We start from the raw sequence: 9125 nt of genomic DNA on the forward strand, positions 1-9125 counted from the left end.
CTGCCCGACTTTGAATCCTGGCTCTGCTACTTACTAGCTGGGTGACCTTGGGCAAGTCGCTAAACTTCTCTGTGCCTTGGTTTCCTTGTCTGTTTAATTAAAATTCTAATGGTCCCTTCCTCACAGGGTTGTGTGTTACCTGAGTTAATACATGTAAAACACTTAGAGCATTTAGCCCTTGATTCTTCGTAGCCAATCCAGGATGTTCTCCCTGGGTGACCTTGGGTAGGTCCCGTCTCTGAGCCTCTGCAGCCTCCTCTGGAAAATGGGGGAGCTAATAATAGCACCTGGCTCCAGACATCTGGAGGATGAGCTGGGCCAAGGTACACACTGTGCTGAGTCCGGGGCCAGCCCCCAGAAGCGCCCACTCTATGAGAGCCTCGGGAAGCCTGGCATTCGGAGCCCGGCGTGTCCTCAGCTCACCTTGGCTGGGCCTGGCCTTGGCAGGGCTGTGGACAGCAGGCAGGGGCCATCAGGATCCAGGAAAGTGGGCCCAGCCACGGACCAGATGGCCACCCTGGGGCCTCCCAGGAGGTAGTCTGTCCTTTAGAGCCTGCATGGGGATGGGTGTGGGAAGAAGGTGGTTCCTCCTCACCTCGGCCTGACATCCCCCACTGTGGCTGCCACTGAACGCTTCCTGCCCCACCCCCCAGCCAGGCCAAGTCTCCCTTCTCTGAGCTGCAGGCACAAGCAGTCAATTCAACCAACACTTGGCAAGGCTCTCTCAAAGCCCTGCTGGGGTAGGGACTCCAGAGAGGGTGAGACACACCCCCTCCCCAAAGCCCACTGGGGTGACTGCCCAGCAGATGAACCAGCACTCTGGCAGCTTGCTCAGGGTGCTGATGTGCCCAGAGAAGGGCAAGGTTAGCTTTTGGAGGGTGGACATCAGAGAAGGCTCCGTGAAGAGGGAACAGCAGAGCCAAGTATGGGTCACCCCAATGGAAGAGTCAGGAAAGTCATGCCAGGTGGAGGGAACAGTATGTGCAAAAGTCCGGACGTGAAGCCGCTGGTGTGTTGGGAGAATGAGGCAGACCTCGGTTCTGCTGGGGAAAAAGTAGGACTGGGGGAAGTCAAGACAGAGAGGTAGACAAGGGATAGGGCTCAAAGGGCCAGAAAGGCAAGCAAAGGGCTTGAACTTCATCTGAGGAGCACCTGGGAGCCATTGCAGGGCATTCGGGGTGGGTGGGGACAGCTTAGGAAGACTCCCTGTGGCCACAGCACGGAGGATTGGTGGGGGCCCACTGGGAGGAGTGCAGATTGACTGAGTTTCCATTTTACAGATCAGGGTTCTGAGGCCCAGGGGGAGGGATGGGCTTGACCGGGCTAAACCTCTCTGTGCCTTGGTGAGACGATCTGGGGCTGAGCGCCATGTACCCCACACCCCACCTGGCCTGCCAGGCCCAGCTGCCCCATGTGCCTTGGCATAGACTAACCTGTTTTGTTTCTCTGCCAGGGTTCCACATCCCCAAGTGGCAGCCCCCAGAGGGCAGGGGCTCTCAGGCTCCCACTTCCCAGTGGAAGGCTTCAGCCCTGACCGCGGGAGGGGGTGGGTCAGTGAGGATGGGTACCACGGAAGCTGGCTGCAACTGTGGCAAGCAGGGGGTTTGCCTCCATACCGACCAGCTGCTAAAAACAAAACAAACAAAACAACAGAACAAAACCAAGCAAAAGCCTGGGATTTGCCTGACGTTGGATACCCTTCCCCACCTGCCCCCAACTTCCCCTACTTCTGTTCTTACTCCTAACCTGGAGCCAAACGTCCCACCTCTCCACCTTTGTTCATACGGTTGCCACCTCCTGGAACACACACATCAGACGATAGCTAGTTATGTGGTTGTGTTAAACGTCCACAGACCAGAGACAGTTAAAAGGACGGACGTCGAGGCCTGGCCGGTTGGCTCAGTTGGTCAGAGTGTGGTGTTATAACACCAAGGTCAAGGGTTCGGATCTCTATACCGGTCAGCCACCAAAAAAAAAAAAATAAGTAAGGATGGACACCAAAGCTGTTCCTGATGGCCATCACTCCACCTTGGGCCCAGGGTCTGGGTGAAACGTTCTATGAAGAGGTTAAGTGAGGGCCAAGCCCGTGGCGCACTCGGGAGAGTGCTGCGCTGGCAGCGCGGCGACGCTCCCGCCGCGGGTTCGGATCCTATATAGGAATGACCGGTGCGCTCACTGGCTGAGTGCCGGTCACGAAAAAACGACAAAAAAAAAAAAAAAAAAAAGAGGTTAAGTGAGCTGGAGCCTGTCTGATGGGCTCCTGCAGCCCCTGGAGTCCCTTGCCAATGGTGTATCCTCTCCCTGGTCAGACTTCTGAGTCACCCTGCCAGGGAGTCCCCATTCCTTCTCCTGACCAGAATCCTGCCTCTTCAGAGATGCTAAGTGGAAAGTTTGCTCAACAGGCTCCGCTTCTATGGCTTTCCTGGTCTTCGGCCATGCCTCGACTCTTGCAGGCTGGCGTTGCACGCTGGTAGCTCCACAAGTCTGGGGTCTCCGTGGCGGTCCCGCTCTCACAGCTCCACTAGACAATGGCGCTGATGGGGTTTCTCTGCTGCAAATCCAACCACACGTTTCCACTCAGCATCACTCTAGCAAAGGCTCTATGCGGTGACTCCACCCCTGGGACAGATCTCTTCCTGGGCCCCAGGCTTTTCCATATATCTGTTGAAATCGTAGTGGAGGCTCCCAAGCCTCCACAGCTCTGGCATTCCACTAGCATGCGGGCCTAACACCATGTGGACGCCACCAAGGATTCTGGCTTGTATTTTCCAAAGCTGTGAGTCCAGCCACACCTGGGGCCAATTTAGCCACAGCTGGAGTAGCCAAAGCAGCTGGGGTGCAGGTCTGGAGAGCAGCTTCCTAAGGTGGCCCTGGGCAGTGAGCCCATGGAGGGTGCCTTGGACCTGTTCCCCAAGACCATTCTGTTTCCCTAGCCCTCTGAGTCTGTAACGGAAGGGTTGGCCCCAGAGGCTTCTGCAATGCCTTCAGGATCTTTTCCCCCTTCTCATGATTTTCTTTTTCCTTTTCTTTTAATTTGTCAATATATGATGTAGTTGATTTTCATGTCCCTTTACCAATTCTTCCTTTTCTCCCCTCCCTCTCCCCCCATCCCTTTCTTTTATATTAATCTTCTTAGCACCATTGCATTTTTTTCCTGAAAATGCTCTCTATTTCTCTACCACATGGCCAGGCTGCAAATTTTCTAAATCTTTATGCTCAGCTTCCATTTTGAATTCTGGCTTTACAGCATGTCTTTGTCACCATAACTCAAAGTAGGCTCTTACAAGTAGCCATGCAGCTTCCCGAATGTTTTGCTGCTTAGAAATGTCTACTGCCAGATACCCTTGGTCAGTACCTTGAAGTTCCACATTCAATAAAACTTTTGGGCATGAACAGAATGCAGCCAAGTTCCTTGCTATGAACTAGCAAGGTGATCTTTGCCCCAGTTTCCAAAAAACTCCTTCTTTCTATCTGAGACCTCCTCAGTATGGCCTTTACTGTTCATATTTCTATCCACGTTCTGCTCACCACCATTTAACCAGTCTCTAAGAGATTCTAAACTTCCCCTTGTTTCCTTGTCTTCTAAACTTTCACCAGCATCTAAGCTTTTCCTAGCCTATTCCTCCAAATTCTTCCAGCCTTTCCTCAACACCCAGCTCCAAAGCCATTTCCACATTTTCAAGTACTTGTTATAAGCAACACCCCACTCCTGGCACTAATTTTCTTAGTCCATTTCTATTGCTTATAACAAAATACCTGGAACAGGGTAATTTATAAGGAAAGAATATTTATTGCTTACAGTTTTGGAGGCTGGGAAATCCAAAGTCCAGGGGAAACAACTGGTTAAGGCCTTGGTGGTGGCAACAGTGACCCGGTGGGGTGTGTGTGTGTGTGTGTGTGTGTGTGTGTGAGAGAGAGAGAGGGAGAGAGAGAGAGAGAGAGAGACTCACATGCTTTCCTTTTAAAGCCCTCAGAACCACACCCCTGATCACCATTATTAATCCATTCATTACAGCATGGTCTCACTGTCTAATCACCTGTTCAAGGTCCCACTTCTCAGTTATCATGATAGGATTTCCCACCCTCTTAACACCATCACAGTGATTGTCAGGTTTGCAATACATGGAACTTTGGAGGATACAATTTAAGCCTCAATGATTTGGGGGGGGGGGCATCCAATCCACAGCATTCCCCAACTCCAGACTTCTCCATCCAACTTCCTACACCTTATTTCCATCTGAATGTCTAACAGGCATCTCAGGCTCACCATGTCCCAAACTGTCCTCCTGGTCTTCTGACCCACCCAAGCTGCTCCCCATTTCAGTTAATGGCAACTCCAACCTTCCCATAGCCACAGCCAGAAACCTCCATTGGTCAGTGACTCTTCTCCCACACTTCACATCCCACACCCACCAGCTAATCTTGTCAGCCCCATCTTCAAATTGCATGGGAAAAATAAAAAATAAAAATAAAAATAATTTTTAAAAATGCATCTGAACTCTGACACTTCCCCTCACCCTCAGCACCATGGCCCTAGGCTGTGCCACCATCATCTCTCATTGGGACCATTTCTGCAGCCTCCTAACTGGTGGCCCATTTGCAGCCTAGCCCTCTGCCATTTACTTTCCACACAGGGTCCAGGGCCATGCCTCTAAAATAAGCCAGATCCAGGTGCTTTTCTGCTCAAAACTCAGAAATGACTTCCCTGTTCATGTAGAGTAAGTTCCAGGACCTACAAATGCCTACCTCTGGCTGTCTCTCCAGGAGGCCTCCTGTTGTTCCTTAAGCACATCCTCACACCATCCCACCTCAGAGCCTTTGCACTTGCTGCTCCCTCCACTTGAAATGCTTTCTCCAAAAAACCTGCCTCGGGCCAGCCCGTGGCTCACTCGGGAGAGTGCGGTGCTGATAACACCAAGGCTCTGGGTTCGGATCCCATATAGGGATGGCTGCTTCTCTCACTGGCTGAGCGTGGTGCTGACAACACCAAGTCAAGGGTTAAGATCCCCTTACTGGTCATCTTTAAAAAAAAAAAAATACCTGCCTCACTTCCTTGCAGTCTTTGCTCATTAATCACCTCATCACAGAGGCTTTCCCTGACCTCTCTATCAAAAACTGCTCTCACCCTCCCATGCTTCCTTTGTGCCCCTTTCTCTGTTTATTCTACCTAACACATATTTGCTTATTGTCTCCCCCACTGGAATGTCAGCTCCATGAGACATGAACTTAAGATGTTATGTGTCCTGCTGTATTTCCAATACCTAAGACATAGTAAGTGTTCATTTAATAGTTGTTGGATGAATTGAATGAATGGATGACTCATTGAATGAAGCTTCAGCCTCCAAAAGACTTTAGGGAACTTCACAGAAAGAGGCTTAGCTGGGTCAGGTAAGGAAACTTGAGAATGTTTAGTTTCCCTCCCTAATCTCTCTCTCTCTCTCTCTCTTTTTTTTTTTTAACTATCCAGGGGTTTTTTGTTTGTCTTTTGTTCTTTGCTGTTTTCGTTTTTGTTTTTTTAACTGTCTGGTTCCTGATCTTTTGAACTTATTGGTATGTGTCTGCCCTGACCCTGACTCTCTCTCTCTTTTTTTTTTTTTTTTGGCATCTGGCTGGTATGGGGACTGACCCTGACTCTTAAAGGAGCATCATTCATTCATTCAGCAAATGTGTATTGATTTCTGCTCTGGGCAGGACCCTGGGAGTCCTGAGTAATTAGGCCCCAGACCTGTAATCATGAAAAGAAAACAAAACAAAAATTGTACAAGAAAAGAAATGAATATATAGTACACTAAGTGGCTCAGCTGTGAACAATATTTATATAGTCAAAAGAAAGTAATCAATCAATATTTATTTCACCAGAAATCATGATGTAACTCTGTTGGGAGGGCCAGGAAAAGAGATATGTGTATGTATGGTAGGGGGAGGGGGTAAAGCAGTGCTAAACTCATTTTCCATAGTAGGATATCAATAGATGTTGTCCCAAATTTGAAAAGCCAGGAAATTGCAATGCAAGTATATTATCTAAAATGCAGAGGTAGGGCCGGCCTGTGGCTCAGTCGGGAGAGTGTGGTGCTGATAACACCAAGGCCACGGGTTCGGATCCCATATAGGGATGGCCGGTTGCTCACTGGGTGAGCGTGGTGCTGACAATACCAAGTCAAGGGTTAAGATCCCCTTACCAGTCATCTTTTAAAATAAATAAATAAAAATAAAATAAAATGCAGAGGTAAATCCCAGAGGAAATACCGACTAAAACTGAAGTTGGCGGCAGCTTGGGGCTGCCCTGGGAGTGGAGTAGTATAAGGTGGACGCCTGCTGGTTTTCTTCATAAGTCTTAATATTTAATTTTTAAAACTAAGTGCATACATTGTTCGACAAAAATAAAAATGAAATTGAAAATTTTAATATAGATTTGTAAATTACTTATGAGGCTATGACCTCATGGCTACAGGAATTAGATGTTTTAGAAATAAATTTTCTGGGCCAGCCCGTGGCTCACTCGGGAGAGTGCGGTGCTGATAACACCAAGGCCACGGGTTCGGATCCCTATATAGGGATGGCTGGTTAGCTCATTGGGGGAGCGTGGTGCTGACAACACCAAGTCAAGGGTTAAGATCCCCTTACCGGTCATCTTTAAAAAAAAAAAAATTTAGGGAAATACAAATATTTATATATTTTGACATATAGTTACATATATATGTGAAAGAATGTGAATGATAAAGCAAATATGGCAAAAACTGGTTAGTCAAGGTGAAGGATATATGAGAGTTTATTGTACTCTTCTTACAACTTTCTGTAGGTTTAAATGTTTTTCAAAATAAGAAGTTAAAAAAATAAAGCAATATTTATCTGGGTGAATGCTAAAAAAAGAGAGAGAAATAAAAAAGAAAAAGAAAAAAGAAAGCAACGTGATAATATCACAAAAGGAGAGGCAGCCAGACAGTATGAGCCTCCTTCCTGGTGGGAGAAACAGTACCACCTGCGAAATACTCTTGTCCGGGTGTCTCCTTATCAGGATTCTAGATCCGACTCCCAATTCACAAGAACCGGACAGAGAAATGTGTTAACCTACTGCAGTCAGCAAAACGCAGGCTCTGGGGATCCCTAGACGACAAACCGCCCAGATTTTTTTTTTAACAAAAAAATCTCAAAGAAAAAAAGAAATATGGAGGGGGAAATTCGAGATGAAAAGAAACTTGACATTAATCAATTGCAACGCATTAACTGTATTTGTCGTTTCTTTTTTTTCTTTTCGTGACCGGCACTCAGCCAGTGAGTGCACCGGTCAGTCCTATATAGGATCCGAACCCGCGGCGGGAGCGTCACCGCGCTCCCAGCGCAGCACTCTACCAAGTGTGCCACGGGCTCGGCCCGCATTAACTGTATTTGGATACTAATTCAAACAAACTGCAAAAAAAAAAAAAAAGAAAGAAAACATCTATGAAACATGGAATTTTCATCAGATATTTGATGATACTATAGAACTATTCCTTTTTTTAGGGACAAAACTGATATAATAGTTATACTGTATTAATAAAAGTCTCCTCATCTTTTAGATTATTATTATCTTCTCTAGATGGAACAAAATAATGTCTGGGATTTGCTGAGAAGGTGAGAGAAATGAATGAGAATGTAGATAAAGCAAGATCAGCCTGGAGCTAATTGCTTAAGCTAGGTGACAGTATTGGGGGGGTGAGGTGCCTAATTTTGTACATGTTCAAAATTGTCCAGAATGAAGAGGTTTTGTTGTTGTTGTTGTTTTTATAGAGATGACTGGTAAGGGGATCTTAAGCCTTGACTTCGTGTTGTCAGCACCACGCTCTCCCAAGTGAGCCACGGGCCGTCCCCAGAATGAAGAGTCTTTGAAAAGCAATCCTCTCTGTAACTGGTGACCATGTGGTGACGGCTAACACACCCAACTGGACGGAGAGCTCTGTACCCTACTCGCACCCTGGATGTGAGGCTGCGGGTAGAGGGTGCTGGTAACCACCCTGTTAGAGGACTCTGTAGTGGATTAAATTATGTCCCCCCATAACTTACTGAAGATTGAACTGTGTCTCCAAGTTTTATGTATTAGAATCTTAGCCCCCACAGTGACTGTTAAGAGGGTGGGAAATCCTATTATGGTAATTGAAAGGTGGAGTCTTGAAGACGTGATTAGATTGTAGGACTGTGCAGTAGTGAATGGATTAATAATGGTGGTCAGGGGTGTGGTTCTGAGGGCTTTAAAAGAAGAGGAGAGTCTGTCTTACTCTCTCTCTCTCCTCTCTCTGCTTCCACCATCTTGCAACGTGAGACCCCTGGGTCACTGTCGCCACTACCAGATGGATTTTGGACTTCCCAGCCTCAGAAACTGTCAGCAATAAATTTCGTTTTTCTTTCTAATTACCCAGTTCCGTGTATTTTGTTATAAGCAACACAAAAAGGACTAATACAGATTCCCAAAGGGGCTCTGTCTGATGATAATGACACTGTTGTCCAAGTTCGTGAAGACTCTGCTCACAAGTGTTTTATAAAATGGATCCAAACCGGGATTGTGGCTGTTAGCTACTGCTATTACTACTGCTGTTGTTGATTATGTCCCTCGGTGCAGGTGTCCCCATACAGGGGAGGACACGTGCTGCTCCAATAAGGACTCAGGAGCCAGAACCCATCACCAGGAGGAGCAGAAGCTGGGTGGGATGTTTGGAGTTCCAGCCAGGCCTGGCTGCGGCAAGAGGGAACACTTATCTCTGTATATTTGGAAATGTGTGGGCAGTGTATATTTGCTGGGAAGTCTAGGTCCCTTCCCCTGGGGGTGCAAGAAGCCATGGTGGCCAAAGGACACAAACTGGAGGAGGGTCAGGAGTGGGCAGCAGGAAGCGGGAGCCGAGGCCAGAGCAGGACATGGGGGTGAGAAGCAGCAGCAGAGCAGTGGTATCGAAAGTGGCCTGGCCAGAGGGAGGGCCCTGGGCAGAGCCACTGACTTGCTGGGAGGACTTGGACTAGCATCTCTGAACTTGGGTCTACATCTAAGCAGTTGCATCCTGGGTAAGACAGACCCGGGTTTGAATCCTGACTTTGCCACTTGCTGGCTCTAGTGTGGCTGATCGCTGGAAGATTCTGCTTTCTCATCTTTGAAATGG

The sequence above is a fragment of the Cynocephalus volans genome, chromosome 4 (genome assembly GCF_027409185.1).
Source record: "Cynocephalus volans isolate mCynVol1 chromosome 4, mCynVol1.pri, whole genome shotgun sequence".
In the NCBI taxonomy this organism is placed as follows: Eukaryota; Metazoa; Chordata; class Mammalia; order Dermoptera; family Cynocephalidae; genus Cynocephalus; species Cynocephalus volans.